The following is a 909-nucleotide window of genomic DNA, read 5'->3' on the forward strand; positions in this document are numbered from 1 at the left end:
CCAACAGACATTGACACCACTCTCACCGCCGTCTACACACAGCCCCCAGCCTGACCCTCACCCCCTTCCACTCACTGCCCCCAGCCTAATCCTCACTGACGTCCACACACCACATACAGCCTTACCCTTACCGCCGTCCACAAACCGCCCCCAACCTGACCCTCACTGTCATCCACACTCCGCCCGCAGCCTGACCCTCACTGCCGTCCACACATCATCTCCCGCCTGACCCTCACTGCCATCCACATTCCACCCCCAGCCTGACCCTCACTGCCATTCAACACCGCCCCCAACCTGTCCCTCACCACTGCCCACACACTGCCACTAGGCTGACCCTCACCACCGAACACACACAGCCCCCATCCTGACCCTCGCTGCCATTCAAAACCGCCCTCAACCTGTCCCCCACCACCGTCCACACACCACCCCAGCCTGATACTCACCTCTGTCCACACAGCACCCCCAGGCTGACTGTCACCGCCCCCAGTCTGACCCTTACCGCTGTCCATACACCGCCCTGAGCCTGACCCAACGTGCTGTCGAACATGACCCCCAGCCTGACCCTCACCAACGTCCACATACTGCCCCCAGCCCGACCATCACCGCCGTCCACGCACCGAACCCAGCCTGACCCTCACCGCCGTCCACACACAGCCCCCAGCCTACCCCAACGCGCTGTCTAACATCACCCCCGCCTGATCCACACTGACGTCAACACACCGCCCCTAGCTTGACCCTCTCTGCAGTTCAACACCACCCACAGACTGACCCACACTGCCGTTCACAGACCGCCCCCAGCCTGACCCTCACTGCCTTCCACACACCGCCCCCAGCCTGACCTTCACCGCTGTGTACACACCGCCCCAGTCTGTCCCTCACTGCCATCCACACACGGCCCCCAGCCAGACC

Source organism: Chiloscyllium plagiosum, unplaced genomic scaffold, assembly GCF_004010195.1.
Source record: "Chiloscyllium plagiosum isolate BGI_BamShark_2017 unplaced genomic scaffold, ASM401019v2 scaf_11503, whole genome shotgun sequence".
Classification (NCBI taxonomy): Eukaryota; Metazoa; Chordata; class Chondrichthyes; order Orectolobiformes; family Hemiscylliidae; genus Chiloscyllium; species Chiloscyllium plagiosum.